This window comes from Elephas maximus, chromosome 1 (genome assembly GCF_024166365.1).
Source record: "Elephas maximus indicus isolate mEleMax1 chromosome 1, mEleMax1 primary haplotype, whole genome shotgun sequence".
Classification (NCBI taxonomy): domain Eukaryota; kingdom Metazoa; phylum Chordata; class Mammalia; order Proboscidea; family Elephantidae; genus Elephas; species Elephas maximus.
The window spans coordinates 12754299-12774728 of NC_064819.1; the positions used below are offsets into that span (position 1 = coordinate 12754299).

At 44.3% G+C, this 20430-nt stretch overlaps 1 protein-coding gene, 1 long non-coding RNA gene and 1 other non-coding gene across 4 annotated transcripts in view; 1 reads left to right on the forward strand and 2 right to left on the reverse strand.

Annotated features, from left to right (window-relative positions):
* CASR (calcium sensing receptor) overlaps positions 1-20430 on the forward strand; it is a 110311-nt gene that overhangs the window by 30798 nt on the left and 59083 nt on the right. The gene's annotated exons all lie outside the window — the stretch shown is intronic.
* LOC126072565 (uncharacterized) lies at positions 1591-7589 on the reverse strand. Its single transcript, XR_007516529.1, has 3 exons — positions 7469-7589; positions 3310-3449; positions 1591-2772 (listed from the first exon to the last, which is right to left on the reverse strand). It is a non-coding gene; the product is annotated as an uncharacterized LOC126072565 (long non-coding RNA).
* LOC126057783 (U6 spliceosomal RNA) lies at positions 20221-20324 on the reverse strand. The gene has a single exon (XR_007512861.1). It is a non-coding gene; the product is annotated as a U6 spliceosomal RNA (small nuclear RNA).

The following is a 20430-nucleotide window of genomic DNA, read 5'->3' on the forward strand; positions in this document are numbered from 1 at the left end:
TCAATAGTAATTGGGGGTGTAATTGACAGGGAGGAGGCATGGGGAACCTTCTGGAGTGCTGGAAATGTTCTGTGTCTTGATCTAGATGGTGGTTACATAGGTGGTTACATAGATGCATATGTGAAAATTCATCAAGTTGTACTCGTAAGATTTGTGTACTTTACTATAGGCAAGATGAAAATGTTAACAAATAAATAAACAGAAAGGAAGTGGGGTAGAGAGAGAGACACTTGATCCTCAAGACAGACGAGACAAAGAAGAATGGTCCATTGCAGTGTCACTCACAAAGAGCAACAGTGTGCCTCCTTCTGGAACTTGACTGCATCTGACCACGCCTTTTTGCTGTTCTCCCAGGCTCAATCTCGAACCAAAGCTGAATTCTACCCAGCAACATCAAGAAAAGTTTGGCAACTTTTAACAGTGAGTCAGGATCCAATAGTCAGGTAGTACTGAAAATTTCTAGAGAAATACAGAGCAGATAATTGTTAGCCATCACCATCATCTCTAATGATCACAGTCAACCTCAAATGAATTAAATCATAGAACGTCAAGGTATTAAACCACTTTGAACTTGAGATCCAGGAGAAAAGAAAAATAAGAAAATGAACAGAAGTCTTAACTCTCTGACCACTCCTCTGTTTTATTTGCTGGGTGCTTCTCTTGGAGATTCTATAATGCACATTAGACTGTTAAAAGTCTCTGGTAAGTCCTACAGTGAAAAATGTTCATTTTTGCCCTGGGACACCCTTATAGCTCAGTAATGAAGTCACTCTTGAGGTTCACACTTCAGCCAAAGATTAGACAGGCCCATAAAACAAGACGATACTAAGTGGGCACACCAGCCAACGGGCAAGGACAGGAAGGCAGGAGGGGACAGGTATTGGGGAACCCAAGGTCAAGAAGGGGAGAGTGTTGCCATGTCATGGGGTTGGCAACCAGTGTCACAGAACAATGTGTGTATTAATCATTTAATGAGAAACTAGTTTGCTCTGTAAACCTTCATCCAAAGTACAAATAAAAAAAAAAAGTTATTTAATCCAGTGTTTCCATATGTATTTGACCAGGAATACTTTGGGAAGTACTCTTTAAGGCAGACATTAATTTCCTTTTCCCTCCTTTCCTTGGAGAATCATCAGTCCTCACTATTCCAACTGCCATCTTGATGCTAAAGTCTGTCCTGTCTCACTCAACCCTTCCCCACCCCAATTCTGTGACACCCCTACCCAAAGCAAGCCATCACCTGGATGGTCCACAGTGGGGCTGAGTGGAGAGCTACAGAGTTTCAGAGAAAGCTCTGAGTTTATTAATCCTCATTCAACAAATATAAAGACTGAATTCAGACCTGATGGAATGGAAGAGGCTCTATTTCTGCAGTTTCTATTAAGCCACATTGAAAATTGTACCCCAAACTCAGTGATTCTGTGGTTATTAAAGATGTAGAATTTTTAGCGATCCATGCAGCTAGAAAAACAATAAGAAAAATCAACAACAACAACAAAAATCTAGAGTACACCAGTGAAGTTGTCTAGGAACAATCCAAACTAGGTTTAAATTCTTTCTCCATCATTTATTACAGTGTGATTAGGCCAAGTCACTTCACCTCTCTGAGCCTCACAAAATTCATCTTGTGAGTAGGGATGATAATATACATGGAGACTGTTGGGAGGATTTAACAAACTATAGCAAATATAAAATACCTTTTACCTAGTATTTACCCTCCCTCTTATTTGTCCATTTAACTCTCATCTTCTCCCACTTCCTTCTGTATCCATTAAGCTAACACGTTCTCCACACACACACCTGGATCCACATCCATTCAAATTTCTCCCTCCACAGGCACATTATCTGAGAATTCTACCAGAAAGAGCGAATTGGCTGGCTGCTTTCTTCCCAGTATTGGGGTGCAGTTGGCTTTTCTCTGGGATAGCCTCTAAATAAATGACTCCAGTGTGATCTCAGAGAAGATTCTACAAAATGAGATAATCGGGTCTGGAAGAGGTCTTTTGCCTTGGGAGGGTCCACTCCCAACTTGGAGTAAAGGCAATTCACTTCACCTCTGACCCTTGGTTTCCACATTGACTCAACAGCTCCTGAGGCACCCTCCAGCTCTAATAGCCTGTGTACACAGGGTGTGTGCATAAAGTGCCTGGTAGTTTGCCCACACCATTTTGCTCATAAGTGACTCGGGGAGGGGGAAGATGTCTGTTGAGAACTCTGGTGCATCATTTCTTCAAGCAAAAAGGCTATTTTTTAGGGCATCTAAACAAATCTGTGGCCATATCCATATGGCTCCTTCAGAGTCACACGTCCTTCCTGAGATGCATATGCCTGTGAGGGACACCAGCAGGCTGGGCGTGGTCAGTGGCCTAGTGTCTTAGTTACCTAGTGCTGCTATAACAGAGTCACCACAAGTGGTGACTTTAACGAACAGAAATTTATTTTCTCACAGTTCAGAAGGCTGGGCGCCCAAATTCAGGGCGCTGGATCTGAGGGAAGGCTTTCTATCCCCGTCAGCTCTGGGGGAAGGTCTTTTGTCTCTTCTCAACTTCTGTTCCTCGGTTCCTTGGGGATCTTCATGTCATGTGACATCTGTTTTCCCCCATCTGTGCTTGTTAGCTTCTGTGGCTCATCTCCTTTTTATATCTCAGAAGTGATCGGCTTAAAACACAGCCTACACTGATATGGCCTCATAAACATAACAAAGAAAGCTGTATTCCCAATTGTATCCGGGGATATGTTTTGTGCCTTCCAGTCGATTCCAGCTCAGCGTCTCTATGGGACAGGGTAGAACTGCTTAGGATTTAAAGTGCATATTTTGGGGGGCAACAGTTCAATCCCTAACAAAAAGTAATTACAAATTAATTGATTAGTAACACAGAGCTGGACAGGAGTGGGTCAGAAGAGTCCAGTGGAAGAACATGGAATTAGGAATCTGAATTCTGATTCCTGCTACGACTTGGCCAGTTTCCAGCTCTGTAATATTGGGCAGGTGACTGAATCCCTCTGAATCGCAGGTAATTTTGTTGCTGCTGTTCCTGTCTGTTTGTTTTTAGCACCATGGGACTAATAATAGTAACTTCTTCTGTCTCTAGCTCAAAGGGTTGTTAATGATCCTTAATCTTTTCTTCCTATGTCTCTTTATGTTTTTAAAACCAAATTGGTTTCACTGTACATACTATTCTTATAAATTTGTTTTTTAATTTTTTTAACAGCATATCACAGGTATTGCCCCATGTCGTTAGGTAGATTTAGTACATGTTTTAAGGGCCGCGTGGGTTCCGTTATGAGACAATACCACCAGAAGCATACCTGTCCTCTCCCGTGCTGTTCTAAAGTGTTGTCAAGCGCAGAGAAAAGGGGCAGGAAGAAATCGGCGCTCCTCAAATTGAGATCATGTCTCCTGTGTTCTGCTTAAGTAAACCCATCTGTCTCTGGCTGGAATTAGATCCCTAAACAAAGGAAGGACAGGAGCTGGTCACTTAGAAGAGAGGGAGGGGCTGAGTAGAATAGGGCAGGACTGTGTTTGCTCGTTTATTGGGACTGATTTGCCAGACACTTTCACGTGTGTTAGAACGACAACCCTACAAGGTAAGGGTTATCCCCATTACAGTTGCCCAAGACCCACACTTGCAAAGGGCTGGACTGAACCCACGCTCACAGGGAAACTGAGAGGGACCCCTTCACTGTACTGCACTTCTCCCCACCACAGTATCCTCCTTCCCACAGATCACTTCTCTCTCCCCGTCTCCTACCCACACCTCCCGTTCCCCAAGACCTCACTCTCTCAGTTACCTCCCTCAGATACTGCTGATTTGGTCTTTGTAGACTTCTCAGTCACATAGGTAGCATTTTATTATAAACGATTTAACTCGCAGATTCCCAGGGTTACCATGGTTGTTTTGTAGTCTTGTCAAATTGTGCACTTAAGCCCCTACAAGATCGAAACACTCCTCGTTTGAGATGAAAATTAAACAATCCCACAATACTGTGACAGTATTTTGCATTCAAACCCTCAACCTTCTGGTTAGCAGCTGAGTGGTTAACCACTGTGCCACCAGAGCTCCTGTGTTTTATTGTAAACACTTTCAAATAAAAATGTGAGACTCTGTAGCATTTTTAACCCTTCCTCTGTGCTCCTCCCTCCCATCTCCACCCCGCTCCCCTTCAAAGTCAGGAGACAACTAGCGGGAAATTTTCCTACTTTCCTACCAGAGTGTACGGAGTTCATTGCATTTCTATTCCTGTGTGTCTATTCATTTAATAACTAGGGGTGGGAGTGGACAGGGATCACTGGAATATGTACTCTCTCTGACACTAAGAAGTCCTTAGCTGAAATAAAGGAGTGAGCCCAAAAAAGACCAGACTTCTGGGCCTGACAGACTGGAGAAACCCCGATAGAGTATAGAGTATGGCGCCTTTTAACTCAGTTCGGAAGTCACTCCTGAGGTTCACCCTTTAGCAGAAGATTGTTGTCGTTGTCAGGTGCCGTCGAGTCTATTCCAACTCATAGCAACCCTATGCACAACAGAACGAAACACTGCCCGGTCCTGCGCCATCCTCACAATTGTTGCTATGCTTGTGCCCGCTGTTGCAGCCACCGTGTCAGTCCATCTCGTTGAGGGCCTTCCTCTTTTTTGCTGACCCTCTACTTTACCAAGCATGATGTCCTTCTCCAGTGACTGATCCCTCCCGACAACATGTCCAAAGTATGTGAGACATAGTCTCGCCATCCTTGCTTCTAAGGAGCATTCTGGTTGCACTTCTTCCAAGACAGATTTGTTCATTCTTTTGGCAATTCATGGTGTATTCAGTATTCTTCACCAGCACCACAATTCAAAGGCGTCAGTTCTTTTTTTTTTTTTTTATTGTGCTTTAAGTGAAAGTTTACAAATCAAGTCAGTCTCTCACACAAAAACTTATATACACCTTGCTACATTCTCCCAATTGCTCTCCCCCTAATGAGACAGTCTGCTCCCTCCCTCCACTCTCTCTTTTCATGTCCATTTTACCAGCTTCTAACCCCCTGTACCCTCTCATCTCCCCTCCGGGCAGGAGATGCCAACATAGTCTCAAGTGTCCACCTGATCGAGGAAGCTCACCCCTCTCCAGCATACCTCTCCAACCCATTGTCCAGTCCAGTCCCTGTCTGAAGAGTCGGCTTTGGGAATGGTTCCTGTCCTGGGCAAACAGAAGACCTGGGGGCCATGACCACCAGGGTCCTTCTAGTGTCAGTCAGACCAGTAAGTCTGGTCTTTTTATGAGAATTTGGGGTCTGCATCCCACTGCTCTCCTGCTCCCTCAGGGGTTCTGTGTTGTGTTCCCTGTCAGGGCAGTCATCGGTTGTAGCCGGGCACCATCTAGTTCTTTTGGTCTCGGGCTGATGTAGTCTCTGGTTTATGTGGCCTAAAGGTGTCAATTCTTCTTAAGTCTTCCTTATTCATTGTCCAGCTTTCGCATGCATATGAGGCCGTTGAAAACACCATGGCTTGGGTCCGGCCGGTAAACCCTGGTGGCGTAGTGGTTAAGTGCTATGTACGGCTGCTAACCAAAGGATTGGCAGTTCGAATCCGCCAGGCGCTCCTTGGAAACTCTACGGGGCAGTTCTCCTCTGTCCTGTAGGGTCACTATGAGCTGGAATCGACTCGACAGCACTGGGTTTGGTTTTGGTTTGGTGGGTCAGGCCACACCTTAGTCCTCAAGGTGACATCTTTGCTTTTCAACACTTTAAAGAGATCTTTTGCAGCAGATTTGCCCAATGCAATGTGTCTTGATTTCTTGACTGCTGCTTCCATGGGTCTTGCTTGTGGATCCAAGTAAAATGAAATCCTTGACAACTTCACTGTTTTCTCCGTTTATCATGATGTTGCTTATTGGTCCAGCTGTGAGGATTTTTGTTTTATTTATGTTGAGATGTAATCCATACTGAAGCTGTAGTCTTTGATCTTCATCAGTAGGTGCTTCAAGTCCTCTTCACTTTCAGCAAGCAAGGTTGTGTCATCTGCATATTGCAGGTTGTTAATGAGTTTTCCTCCAATCCTGATACCCCGTTCTTCTTCATATAGTCCAGCTTCTCAGATTCTTTGCTCAGCATACAGTTTCAGTTGGTATGGTGAAAGGACACAACCCTGACGCACATCTTTCCTGACTTGAAACCATGCAGTATCCCCTTTTTCTGTTCGAATGACTGCCTCTTGATCCAGGTGCAGATTCCTCATGAGCACAATTAAGTGTTCCAGAATTCCCATTCTTTGCAATGTTGTCCATAATTTGTTACGATCCACACAGTCGAATGCCTTAGCATAGTAAATAAAACACAGGTAAACGCCTTTCTGGTATTCTCTGCTTTCAGGCAGGATCCATCTGACATCAGCAATGAAGCAGCTCTTCCCCAGTCGCATTTTGAGTGCCTTCCAACCTGGGGGGCTCATCTTCCAGCACTATATCAGACAATGTTCCGCTGCAATTCATAAGGTTTTCCCTGGCTAATTCTTTTCAGAAGTAGACTGCCGGGTCCTTCTTCCTAGTCTGTCTTAGTCGGGAAGCTCAGCTGAAACCTGTCCACCATGGGTGACCCTGCTGGTATCTGAATACCGGTGGCATAGCTTCCAGCATCACAGCAACACACAAGCCCCCACAGTAGGACAAACAGATGCATAGGGGAGCCAAAGATTAGACGGGCCCATAAAATAAAACGAGACTAAAGGGGCACAGCAGCCCAGGGACAAGGACCAGAAGGCAGGAGGAGACATGAAAGCTGGTAATAGGGAACCCAAGATCAAGAAGGGAGAGTGTTGACATGTTGTGGGGCTGTTAACCAGTGTTGTAAAACAATACATGTACTAATTGTTTTAATGAGAAGCTAGTTTGTTCTGTAAACCTTCATCTAAAGTACAATATTTTAAAAAATGCAAAAAGGAGTGAGCTTCCATCTCTAAAACTCTGTGTCATGTGGCCATATTGGACCAATGGGATGGCTCTTTCCATTGTGGTTTACTTTCTCTTGTCGAAAGCTTTCACACTAAAAATAAAAAGTCAGAAACCTTCCATTTCTTACTAAGGTAAACTCTATGCAGCAAGAGCGTGGACACTCCCGTGCGGGGCCTAGCGCTGCTAGCGTGGGGCTGCCTGGCTTTAGGAAGCCGCTCGCCCTCTGAATCCCCCGACGTCAGAGAGGGCCTGTCCTTTAGCTCCGCTCCTTACAAGTCAAAACAACCTCTCTTCCCTGCTGACGCCACGGGCCCGTCCCCGCTGAAAATCGATCTGCGATCTTTCTGGTCCAGCACAGCCCGCGGCGGATGCGGGCGTGTCGATGGCCCAGGCGGAACCGCGGAGCGCTGCGAAGAGGCGGCCCGCGGGCTGCTGACAGCGGGGAGCCGGGCCTGCTGCCCCCAGGGGCGTCCTGGCCCCCGCCTCAGCCCCGAGGCGGTCTCTGAGCCCCCGGGGAGCAGGGCCTGGGTCACCCTCTCACCTGGACGGGGAAGGGAAGGCCGGCCCTCAGCTGAGGCTCCGCCTTAGACGAGGGACTTGCCTTGCTGCCCAAACCGCTTAGCTTGCCTCTGACCAGAGAAGGGAAGCAGCTCGTCCCGAGAGATAGTGGCAGAGTCTGGACTAGAACCGCTCCCTCCTGACCCCTTCTGGTTCTCCTTCACCTCTACCAGGCTTCTTCAGCCAAAGGGGTTTTTCTCTTCTTTTGGTTTCTTCACAAACATGTTTTCAAGTCCTTGCATTGACCTATGGGTTGATACATTAGCACCAGGGATCTGGACATTTGAAACCTGAAACCCAGCCCTCTCTGAAAATTAGCCCCCTGGAGACCACGGACTCTACAACTGGCCATCCTTGTTCTGCTTGCCATCATTTCTGACTTTTTGTAGCTTTCTGAGTGTCATCATCTGGCCTTAAGGCCATAAGAAAATGTCCCATCCACCCCTACCCAAGGCATGAGCCCATTGTAGCTCTGTCACAACGGTAATCCCACTCACCACCTGGACAGGGTGCCGACTGCATCTGAGGCACCATTTCTCTGACCCAGCTGCTGGGTGGCTTGCCTGGCTTCTGGCTTCTGTTCCTGTCCCCTCTCATTATCATACACCTGCTGTTTGAACGTAGACATTCTTTGGGTGAACTAAACCAGGTGCATTCTGGGAGGAGGTAGCGCGTCACAGTCCCACTCAAAGGCACAGGAGGAGGGGAGCGTCGCTTCGACATCCTATTAAGAGCTAAGGTTAATTGAGCATTTACGATGTGCTCCTAGGCTCCATGCTAAATTCCTATAAGTATTAATATAATCTGTACAGATGAGGAAACAGGCACAGAGGTTGAACAGTGTGCCCCAGGTCACCAGCTAGTAGTTGTTAAAGCAGAGCCTTGAACTCTGGGTGCATCCAGAGCCTGTGCCTCAGCCGTAATGCCTGCTGCCTCTCACCATGGAATAAACACTATGGAGTGAGCGAAAGGGCGCTAGCTCGGGGAGGAGGAAACATGGCTTCCAGCCTTGCTCTACCTCTGTGTGATCTCCACATGGCACTTAGCCTTGCTTTGCAGGTTCATGAACCACCTGAAACTAATAAAATTATGTGCGGCTAGGCATTGTTTCTGGGAGGAACAGCCAAAGTTTTCATCAGTATCTCGGAGACGTCCGTTAAAAGAAAGAAGTTGCCCTGGAGTCGATTCTGGCTGGAACTGGTCTCCACAGAGTTTTCAATGGCAGACTTTTCAGAAGTAGATTATCAGGTCTTTCTTCCATGGTGCCTCTGGGTGGGCTCGAACCTCCAACCTTTCAGCTAGCAGCCAAGCATGTTAACTGTTTGCACTACCCAGGGACTCCAGAGAAATCCATACCTCCTCCAACCCCCCACCCACCAAAAAAAGAAAAACATAAGAACCTCTGTGTTATCTTTATAGCCTTTTTTATGCCAACAGTCTACTCTACATTCTCTTCTACCATTTTCAGTAATGATAGGCTTGAGCAGTAGCAGCTTCAGACTCTGGGACCCGTCTCCAGTTCTGGGATATGAATGGGCTCCTGGCTGCACACTGGCCTCTCCAGCACACCCGCATGTCCAGATAGCGATCTCAGGAAGAATGACATTGGGACGGGATCATCAAATTCACCCTCCACCTAGTTGCAACACCTCAGCATTTTTACTTTAGCCTGTTGCACTCTTTACTTGCCTCCAGACTTGTATCAAGAAAAGACTTCAGAATCTTTTTTTTCTTTTTTTAGTTGCAAACTGAAAAGATTTTTAGTGGTAGAGCCTCCACTAGCTGAAGGTAAAACACCCATTGATTCTGTTCATTCATTCAACATACAAGACAGACCAGGTTCCCGAGGACATGGAGAGCAAGAGGCACTCAGGCAGGGAAGTGGCATAAGATGTACCGAGCACTATGAGAGTGAGGCCTGGAGGATCAGGAAGGGCTTGCTTGAGAAGTGGTGTTTGAGCCAGTCCCTGGAGGGTGAGTAGAATTAACTAAACAAGAGGTGCGGGTCGGAGAGGTGGGAGAGCATTCCATACAGAAGAACCAGGTGTGGGAAGAGCCTGAGGCAATAAAGAACCAGGCCCATTGGAGGAACGGAAAGAACGGGAAGGCTGAGTGCTGAAAGGGGAAGACCATTGTAGGAAATGAGGCTGGTAAAGGGGGCTGGGCCCTCATGTGCAGGGCTCCAGGAGGCTCTAGTACCAGTTCGGGGACTAACTGGCCTTGTATCATTGGGCAAGGCAAGCAACAGCTCTGGCCTTCCATTTTCTTAAACACAAGAAGTTTTTTTTGTTGTTATTTTACTTTAGATGAAGATTTATAGAACAAACTGGTTTCTCATCAAACAGTTAGTACATATATTGTTTTATGACATTGGTTAACAACCCCACGACATGTCAATACTCTCCTTTCTCAACTTTGGGTTGCCTATTACCAGCTTTCCTGTCCCCTCCTGCCTTCTGGCCCTTGCCCCTGGGCTGTTGTGCCCCTTTAGTCTCGTCTTATTTTATGGGCCTGTCTAATCTTTGGCTGAAGGGTGAACCAACATGAGAAGTTTTGACTAGATGGTTTCTAAAGTCCTTTCCTGTGATTTTGTGACTTCATAGAAAGTGAAATGGTCAGTGAGTAAGAGGACTTTGGGGAGCTGGCCTGGTACTATCAGCTAGGCCTTGGTGTTCTCCTGTTGAACATAAACAACTTCACAGAACATCAACGTCAAACAAGGCCACTCTGTAACCATGATGGAAAAAGACAAAAATAAGCCACTCTACAATCTGTTGCTTATAGGCTTGCTATGAGTCAGAACCAACTCAATGGCACTTAACAACAGCAAATGAAACAAAAATCATGTTTAAAACACAGAAGAAAACACCAACATTGTCCAGACCTCAAAAATGACCAAACATCTCCCTATTCTGGCTAGTGTGGGTGATGCTGCTTTTTTTTTTTTCACCAGTTAACACTTATAGCCTCTCTCCAGTCTTCCATCTAGACGAGATTTATTAAGTTGCCCAGTCACAGAATCACCCCTGCTCCTGACAGCATGCAAAGGCCCACTTCCGTAAACCCTCTCCAAAATCACGTAACATAAGCCTGAATCCTGTAAGTACTTTCTAACATCTTCTGACTGAAACAAGCCACCACTCTCCCTCTCTGCAATGAGTAACAAACCCAACTTGTTCAACCATCGGACTGCTCCTGGTACCAAAAACATCAAACCAGATCCACTGCAATGGACTCAGTTCCAACTCGTAGCAACAACACATGGGATCAGCATAAGTTAGAATCGACTTGATGGTAACTGGGTTGTTCACAGCTATAGCTATGAGCTCCTGGCACAGGAGACTAAAAAACCAAAACCTGTTGCCGTAGAGTCGATTCTGACTCGTGGTGACCCCGTGTGTTTCCAAGTAGAACTGAGCTTCATAGGGTTTTCAGGGCTGTGACCATTCGGAAGCAGATCATCAGGGCTTTCTTCCAAGGTGACTCTGGGTGGATTTAAACCACCAACCTTTCAGTTAGTAGTTGGGCTCTTACCCTTTTGCAGCATCCAGAGACTAGCCGAATGCAAGGTCAGCCTTAACAAGGAGTACCTCACTAAATTTTGCACCCTTGGTACCTCTCTTGCCTCAGCCAATTCCAGCCCTGTCCTGGTGGTCTTCTGATTACTTTCCTCGATCTGGCCACATGCATCTTGCTAGGGACCTCAGGGTGTTGGGGAGTGGAGCCATGAATTGGAGGAGGAGAAGATAAGTAAAAGAAACCAAAAAGGACAAATTCAAAGGGGAATTTGCTCCCACCCAGTGACGAGAAGCAGAATTAAAACTATCCTCATGGTAGGTTTCATAGTGTAAACATTTCTTCCCTCACACAAAGCGCTCAGCTTTCCTCCTTTCCTGTCTACATACCCACCAGGTCACGCAGGGCTACCTGAGAGGCTGTGGTGTTTCTCTTCCCCAACTAGACCCCACCAGTCACACCCTTCCATAAATTCATCTTCACTGGAAGGTAACCAATTCAGTGGAACCGAGTCATTTGTCAGTATTTGAGGGGACAAAAATCACTGCTGCTGCTGAGAGAGCTCCCAAACTCGGACTTCTCACCATTAGCTAATTTTTCTCTTTATTAGTATGGGGGAGACCCCACCACAAACCCAGTTTATTCCGTTCGTGTGAACAAGTGGTAAACAAGATCTCTGATGCTTCTTGAGTCAGATGGCACGCACAAGGGGAAGAAGTGGCCCATTTCTCCGGCCACAGAATAGACTATTGGACTCTTCTTCTGACTGAAAAAGCTAAAGCAGCTCCTTTTAACTTGCAGAAACCCTTGTTCACACCAGGCACATGACTATTTCCAAATCTCTCAGTGTCCAGCTCACAGCAAAAGCAGTTCCGTTTAATGCAGGAGTCAAAAAACTCTTTACGTAAAAGACTAAAACGATAAAGATCATGGAAGAAAAAATAGGGACAACCCTAGGAGCCCTAATACAAGGCATAAACAGAATACAAAACATTACCAAAAATGATGAAGAGAAACCCGATAACTGGGAGCTCCTAAAAATCAAACACCTATGCTCATCTAAAGACTTCACCAAAAGAGTAAAAAGACCACCTACAGATTGGGAAAGAATTTTCAGCTATGACATCTCCGACCAGCGCCTGATCTCTAAAATCTACATGATTCTGTCAAAACTCAACCACAAAAAGACAAACAACCCAATCAAGAAGTGGGCAAAGGATATGAACACACACTTCACTAAAGAAGATATTCAGGTAGCTAACAGATACATGAGAAAATGCTCTCGATCATTAGCCATTAGAGAAATGCAAATTAAAACTACAATGAAATTCCATCTCACTCCAACAAGGCTGGCATTAATCCAAAAAACACAAAATAATAAATGTTGGAGAGGCTGCGGAGAGATTGGAACTCTTATACACTGCTGGTGGGAATGTAAAATGGTACAACCACTTTGGAAATCTATCTGGCGTTATCTTAAACAGTTAGAAATAGAACTACCATACAACCCAGAAATCCCACTCCTCGGAATATACCCTAGAGAAACAAGAGCCATCACACAAACAGATATATGCACACCCATGTTTATTGCAGCTCTGTTTACAATAGCAAAAAGTTGGAAGCAACCAAGGTGTCCATCAACGGATGAATGGTTAAATAAATTATGGTATATTCACACAATGGAATACTATGCATCGATAAAAAACAGTGACGAATCTGTGAAACATTTCATAACATGGAGGAACCTGGAAGGCATTATGCTGAGCGAAATGAGTCAGAGGCAAAAGGACAAATATTGTATAAGACCACTATTATAAGATCTTGAGAAATAGTATAAACTGAGAAGAAGACATACTTTTGTGGTTACGAGGGGGGGAGGGAGGGAGGGAGGGAGAGGGTTTTTTATTGATTAATTAGTAAATAAGAACTGCTTTAGGTGAAGGGAAGGACAACACTCAATACATGGAAGGTCAGCTCAATTGGACTGGACCAAAAGCAAAGAAGGTTCCGGGATAAAATGAATGCTTCAAAGGTCAGCGGAGCAAGGGCGGGGGTTTGGGGACCACGGTTTAAGGGGACTTCTAAGTCAATTGGCAAAATAATTCTATTATGAAAACATTCTGCATCCCACTTTGAAATGTGGCGTCTAGGGTCTTAAATGCTAACAAGCGGCCATCTAAGATGCATCAATTGGTCTCAACCCACCTGGATCAAAGGAGAATGAAGAACACCAAGGTCACACGACAACTAAGAGCCCAAGAGACAGAAAGAGCCACATGAACCAGAGACCTACATCATCCTGAGACCAGAAGAACTAGTTGGTGCCCGGCCACAACTGGTGACTGCCCTGTCAGGGAGCACAGTAGAGAACCCCTGAGGGAGCAGGAGATCAGTGGGATGCAGACCCCAAATTCTCATAAAAAGACCATACTTAATGGTCTGACTGAGACTAGAGGAATCCGGTGGCCATGGTCCCCAGACCTTCTGTTGACACAGGACAGGAACCATCCCCGAAGACAACTCATCAGACATGAAAGGGACTGGACAGTGGGTGGGAGAGAGATGCTGATGAAGAGTGAGCTAATTATATCAGGTGGACATTTGAGATTGTGTTAGCATCTCCTGTCTGGAGGGGGGATGGGAGGGTAGAGAGAGTGGGAAGCTGGCAAAATTGTCACGAAAGGAGAGACTGGAAGGGCTGACTCATTAGGGGGAGAGCAAGTGGGAGTATGGAGTAAGGTGTATATAAGCTTATATGTGACAGACTGACTTGATTTGTAAACATTCACTTGAAACTCAATAAAAGTTAATTAAAAAAAAAAACTATGTAAAGAACCAAATAGTAAATATTTCAGGCTTTATGGACCATAAGCCTAAAACTACTCATTTCTGCCCTCGTAGCACAAAAGCAGATATAGATAATATGTCAGTGAATAAAAAATACCAATTGCCTTTGGAATGGACTCTGACTCATGGCCACACCATGTGTGTGTAACTGTATTTCACTGGGTTTTCAATGGCCAGGTTTTCAAAAGTAGATTGCCAGGCCTTTCTTTCAAGGAGTTTCTGAGTGGACTGAAATCACCAACCTTTCTCTTAGCAGCCGAGCACAATAACCATCTGCACCACCCAGGGACTCCGTGTAAATGAATAGACATGCCAATTTCATTTTGTTCCAATAAAACTTCATAAGAATAGATGGGCTGCATATGAAACACGGGGCCATAGTTTACAGACCTGCTGGTCTAATTTAGTCAACACGTGAGTACAGCTGAATGAGAAGGGGTAGAGTAACGTTTGTCCGTGACTTTTTTTTTTTTAAGCTTTAGAGTTATTTATTTTGTTGTTGTTGTTAAGAATATACACAGCAAAACATACAGCAATTCAGCCATTTCTGCATGTATAATTCAGTGACGTTGATTACATTCCTTGAGTTGTACAGTCGTTCTCACCCTCCTTTTCTGAGTTGTTCCTCCCCCATTAACATAAACTCACGACCCCCTAAGTTAGCTGTCTGAGCTTTTGAGTTGCTATTGTCAGTTTACTCCCACGTAGATAATTCTTAAAGGAGCATCTTTTAGTCATCTAGTGCTGCTATAACAGAAATACCACAAGTGGATGGCTTCAACAAAGAGAAATTTATTCTCTCACAGTCGATTAGGCTAGAAGTCCAAATTCAGGGTGTCAGCTCCAGGCGAAGCCTTTCTCTTTCGGCTCTGGAAGAAGGTCCTTGTCATCAATCTTCCCTGGACTAGGAGCTTCTCTGCACAGGAACTCCAGGTGCAAAGGACCTGCTCTGCTCCTGGTGCTCCTTTCTTGGTGGTATGAGGTCCCCCACTGTCTGCTTGCTTCCCTTTCCTTTTATCTCTTGTAAGATAAAAGGTGGTGCAGGCCACACCCCAGGGAAACTCCCTTTACATTGGATCAGGGATGTGACCTGAGCAAGGGTGTTACATCCCACCCTAATCCTCTTTAACCACAGGCAGAGGTTATGATTTATTATTATAGCACATAGGAAAATCACAAAATGGAGGACATCCACACAATTCTGGGAATTATGGCCTAACCAGTGGACAAATATTTTGGGGGGATACAGTTTGATCCATGACAGGGCATAATGCTCAAGGCAGGCATTTTTAACTAGTTAAGCTAAACTATTGTTTAATTGTAAGAAGATTTCAGGGAATATTTTTGGCTTAAGGGTTAAAGTTTATCTCAGGGCAGTAGTTTCAGGGGTTCATCCAGCCTCCGTCTTCAGAAAGTCTGGAGTCCATGAGAATTTGAAATTCTGTTCTATTTTTTCCCTATTTTGATTAGGATTGTTCTATAGAATCTTTGATCAAAATGTTCAGTAATGGTAGTTGGCCACTATCCTGTTCTTCTAGTCTTCTATTTTAAAGAGCTTATTTTTTGTCAAGGGGATTGTGAAAAGGCTTAAAAATCAATTTGGAAACTTCTGGAAAACGAAAGAGGGAGAAAAGATAGTAGAAAGTAGCAAAAATAAGAGGATAGGGTTTTATTTCAAAAGAAGAATGGGGGAATCAAGGTGAAAAGAGTTCTTTGTGAGGCCTCAGGAGCAGGATGATCCTGGTGGCCTCTCTTCACTCTGACCATCTCTTCCAGAGCCGCTCACTGAGGCTCAGGAGCAGGCAGAGAGATACTGAGAGCACATGGGATGACCACAGATTCCAGCATGTTTAGGATCATTCCATTCCTAAAGAAGATCCCTGCTGAGCCCCAAGAAAGAACTCCCAGAAAGAGTAGAGAAGGACCAAGATGTGCCAGACAGAACAAACCCCTGAAACTATTGAGGGGGACTTCTAACAGCCACATGTAAACAGGGTCTCACACCTTCCTATCTGGGACCCGTGGACTGGCTGTGAGAAACATACGCACATTTCATGAATTTGAAAAAGGAATTAAATAATAAAAGATTAAGGTTTAAAAGTAAAACAGGACTCTGCTGGGAAAAGGCCGAGGGGAAGGGTAACCAGATAGGTAAACTCCCTCCATTTGACTGGGAGAGAAGGTGAGGGGTGGTACAGATCTGTGGTTGGTAACCATTTTCTGCTAGTTCACAAACAATGTATACCAATTATAAATTCAAAAAGTTACCCTAGCTATAAAGCAATCATTTCTGAACTGTTTCCTGAAATACTAACTTCGTACAATGTTAGCAATTAGTGCATAAGAAAGATTTCAGGGAACCTGAAGAATGAATTGACTTTGTTAGGAAACTGTTAGATTATGCTTGGAAAAAAATTATACTGTTGGAAGAAAAAAAGTTCATTTTGAAAATCTTTCTTAGAAACAGATTTTCCAGAGCCAAGAACAGACTACTACCCTGAGCTAAGACAGATAAAAGACTCGTAAACATGGTCCAAACCAAAGAAAAAACTAGTTGCTGTCCAGTGGATTCCAACTCACAGCAACCCTATAGGACAGAGTGCAACTGCCCCAAAGGGTTTCCGAGGAGCAGATCATCTAGTTAAAAAACAGGTTACGGGGCTCCACCCCCAGAGTTTCAGATTAAGTAGGTCTGGGGTGGGGCCTGACTCGATGGCACTGGGTTTGAGAACAAGTTCCCAAGTGAAGCAATGCTGCTGGCCCAAGGACCATGCTTTTGAGAACCACGGCCCGCATCCAGTCCAGTGCCTGACAGATATGAGGCCCTTCATGCAGTAACATTACCTTTCTACCTTAGGATTACCACCTTAAACCAAAAACAAACCCATTGATCCTGACCTTAGAGGAATTCAGCACATACGAAAATGTGTTTAGATAACCGGCTTCAGAGTTGGCCTTACAGAAATATGTTGTTGGTGCTTCTATAACAGTACGTTGCCATTGAGTCAGCTCCAACTCATGGCAACCCCACGTACAACAGAACAAACTGTTGCCTGGTCCTGGGCCATCTTCACAATCATTGGTACGCACAAGTCATCGTTGTTGTGGCCACTGTGTGTTTGAGTGCCTCCCAACCTAGGGGGCTCATCGTCCAGCACTATATTGGGCAGTAATCTGATGTGATCTGTAGAATTTTCATTGGCTGATTTTTGGAAGTAGGTCACCAGGCCCTTCTTCCTAGTCTGTCTTAGTCTGGAAGCCCCACTGAAACCTGTCCACCATGGGTGATCCTGCTGGTATTTGAAATACTGCTGACATAGCCTTCAGCATCATCGCAACGTGCAAGAGATGACAGTAGGACAAACTGACAGGTGGGTTTTATTTTGGGAGGGTTTGTTACTTTGTGGTGACATAGTGGTTAAGTGCTACGGCTGCTAACCAAGAGATCGGCAGTTCAAAACTGCCAGGCGCTCCTTGGAAACTCTTATGTGGCAGTTCTACTCTCTCCTATAGGGTCGCTATGAGTCGAAATCGACTCCACAGCAGTGGGTTTGGTTTTTTGGTTTGTTATTTTGAGACAGCCTTCCCAGAATAGCTACTGATATAATTAGCAATGGAGATTCTTCTCATGGGGCAACTGAATGTAACATATTCTGGAACGTAACATGTTCCAGGATATGGTGTTTTGCATGATAGTTAATGAGTTTCCTGAGCAAAGCTAGAAAGGCAAGATAACAAATCAATAAATGTTTCCTGACATTTCCTGATAGGAAGACATGGCCCTTCAAAAATGGGAATAAAATTCAAAAGGAATTCTAACAGGGAGGTACGTTGTTGTTGTTAGGTCCCATGGAGTGGGTTCTGATTCATAGCGACCCTGTGTACAACAGAACACAACACTGCCCGGTCCTGCGCCATCCTCACAATCGTGATACTTGAACCCATTGTTGCAGCCACTGTGCCAGTCCATCTCATTGAGGGTCTTCCTGTTTTTCACAGACCCTCAAAGTTTGAACAACTGCAATGTGCTGCGTTTTGGAACAAACAACAATAAATCCTACAATATAGATTCTTAAGGAATTCCCCAAGCAAATATAAATTACATTTCTAGCTGACCGGAATGTGGGTCATGAGTCAGCAAAATGGTTCTCTACTTCAGACCAGTCTTAAAGCATGGTACCAGTTTTTGTTAGTGTACTCTAAAAAATGACATGAAGAAATTAGAAAAGGCCTATAGCATATTAACAGATATCACTATAAAAATATTAAATAGCCCTATGCAAAAAGGTTTGAAAGGAACTTGGGTTGTTACACCTGGAAAAAAGTGAAAGTGACTCTATTTACAAGTGAGTGAGTTTCCTGTCTCTGGTCCTTCATTGCCATGGTAAACTAAGCAAGCGGAAATGACCCTAATTCAAATCAGATTTGATTTTAGTTAGCCGTAAGGGAAAACCCCCCTTTAAAACCGAGTGATAAAACACAGAGTTACGTCATTTTTGGCCTTGCAAATTTCCAAGGCAGTTATCCATTTTAAGTGCCTTTAGAATTCCATAGAGGAGCCCTGGTGGCGCAGTGGTTAAAGCGCTTGGCTGCTGACCGAAAGGTTGGTGGTTTGAAACCACCAGTGGCTCCTCGGGAGAAAGATGTGGCAATGTGCTTCCGTAGAGATTTGCAGTCGTGGAAACCCTATGGGGTCGCTGTGAGTCGGAATCGACTGGTCGGCAGTGGGTTTGTTTGTTTTTTTCTTTTACTTTTTTTGGTTAGAATTCCATAGAGTTCTTCCATGGTTCCCGCACAGTCTCTGAAGCAAGGATGAAGGAAAGAATCGCCATTTTATTGAAACAATCCAAATGTCCATGTAGTGGTTTTCCAAGGCTGCGGAACCTGGTACCACAGATTGGGTGGCTCAGAAAACCAGAAATTATTGTCTCCCAGTTCTGGAGACTAGGAGTCTGAAATCAGAAGGCCAGCCATGTTGATTCCTTCTGAGGCTTTGAAGGAGAACCTGTTCTAGCTTCTAGTTTCTAGTAATGGTAGTAATGGTGCCTCTTGATTTGAAGAAGCATCGCTCCAATCTCTGCCTCCATCTTTACATGGCCGTCTTTCCTCTTGGAAACCCTGGTGGCGAGGTGGTTAAGTGCTATGGCTGCTAACCAAAAGGTCTGTAGTTCAAACCCACCAGGTGCTCCTTGGAAGCTATGGGGTAGTTCTACTCTGTCCTATAGGGTCGCTATGAGTTGGAATCGACTCGACGGCAATGCGTTTGATTTTTGTTTTGGTCTTTCCTCTGTGTCTTGCTCTGTGTCTCTTCTCAGTTGTTCACCTATATTGGATTAAGACTCATTTTACATCAGTATGACCTCATGTTAACTGATAACATCTGTAAAGACCCTGTTTCCAAACCAGGTCACACTCACAGGTACCAAGGGTTAGGACTTCAAAATATCTTTTGGGGGGATGCAATTCAATCCAGAACAGCCCATCAAATGAGAAAGTGGATGAATATTTTGTGATATATTCACACAGTGGGATATTACACAGCAATCAAAATGATGGACATAGTAATATGCAACACTATAGATAAATCTTATCAAGATAATAAAAAGTAAATCTCAGAAGATTACATACAGTGTGATACCTTTTTGTTTTTTTTGCTCCAATATATCAAATTTTCTTTTACGGGTTAGTACTTTTTTTTTTAATACTATTGTGGTAAAACATATATAACAAAAACTTTGCCATTAAAAAAAAATGTAAGTGTATAATTCCGTGACATTAATTACATTCACCTTGTTGTGGTACCATCACCACTATCTGTTTCAAAACAGAAATCATTATTTTTTCAGCAGTAACTTCCATTTCTTCCTCCACCTAGCCCTTGGTAACCACTAGTAAACCTTTATCTCTGTGCGTTGCCTATTCTAGATATTTGATCTAAGTGGGATCATCCAATATTTGCCCTTTCGTGTCTGACTTATTTTATTCGGTATAATGTTTTTAGGGTTCATTCGTGTGTCAGAATGTCATTTCTCTTCGTGGCTGAGAGGTATTGCATTGTATGTATGCACCGCGTTTTGCTTATCCATTCATCTGTTGATGGACATTTGGGTTGTTTCCACCTTTTGGCTACTGTGAACAGTGCTGCAGTGAACACTGGTGTACAAGTATCTGTTTAGGTTCCTCCTTTCAAGTCTCTTGGGTATATGCCCAGCAGTGGAATTGCTTGGTCATACTGTAATTCAATATTCAATTTTTTGCGAAACCACCAAGCAGTTTTTCCACAATGGCTACCCCATTTTACATTCCCACCAGCTATGCACGAGGCTTTCAGTCTCCTCACATCCTCACCGACACTCGTTACTTTCTATTTTTAAAAATCTGCGGGGCCTCACAAATTTGCATGTCGTTTTTGCACAGGAGCCATGCTCGTCTCTGTGTTGCTCCAGTTTTCGTATGTATGCTGCCGAAGTGAGCACGTGTGATAACCTTTTATAACGGTAAAAAGAACTAAAATTTTTTACAAATACTTTTTAGGAATCCAGGTAGATAACAGTATAACCATAGAAAAATGAAAGCGAGAGG